The following is a 652-nucleotide window of genomic DNA, read 5'->3' on the forward strand; positions in this document are numbered from 1 at the left end:
GATCTTAGACCAGGACAAAAGGGTGGTCATGGATAGGGACAGACTCGTTTACATTGAAACTCACATACCCAGGCAATGTCCTTGACCATATTTAATTTGCAATTAGCAGACCTTGTACTGTATGGTCTAAGCCTAAGCCTCACTCGTAGTATTTACTGGGAAAAGAATTCCATGGAAGTAAAGGCAACTTTTTCTTTACGGATCGCCTAATGTAACAGGTGACCGCTTTGCTGGTTTCAAAATTTGGTTTTGAATTTGTATTTTATTCAACATAGGAAAATCTAAACATATACCGCTTCATAGCGAACGTGATCAAAAGTACGTCTTGTGATAAGAAGAAAGGAAAGCGAACGCGGTTACCACGATCTCTTCGGATCTAAAGGTTGCGGTCAATCTATTTGGGCTAACTGAAAGCTGAAATGCAAGTTTTCTATTGGTTATTAGTGTACGCCAGTCAAGGTCGTTGTGTTCAGAAAGGAAAGCCCTTAGATTAGGAAAGAGTATGGATACCGCGTATGCCGTACAGCCCGTGTATGAATCGTGTTACCTTTTTAAACAAGTCCGCCATTTTATATGTGGCACATATGTCATTAAAGTAACATCGTTTTTTATAAGTTTTTGCGCTTAAATTGAGAGGAAATACACAAACAAC

Source organism: Photinus pyralis, unplaced genomic scaffold (assembly GCF_008802855.1).
Source record: "Photinus pyralis isolate 1611_PpyrPB1 unplaced genomic scaffold, Ppyr1.3 Ppyr1.4_LG5, whole genome shotgun sequence".
Lineage (NCBI taxonomy): Eukaryota > Metazoa > Arthropoda > Insecta > Coleoptera > Lampyridae > Photinus > Photinus pyralis.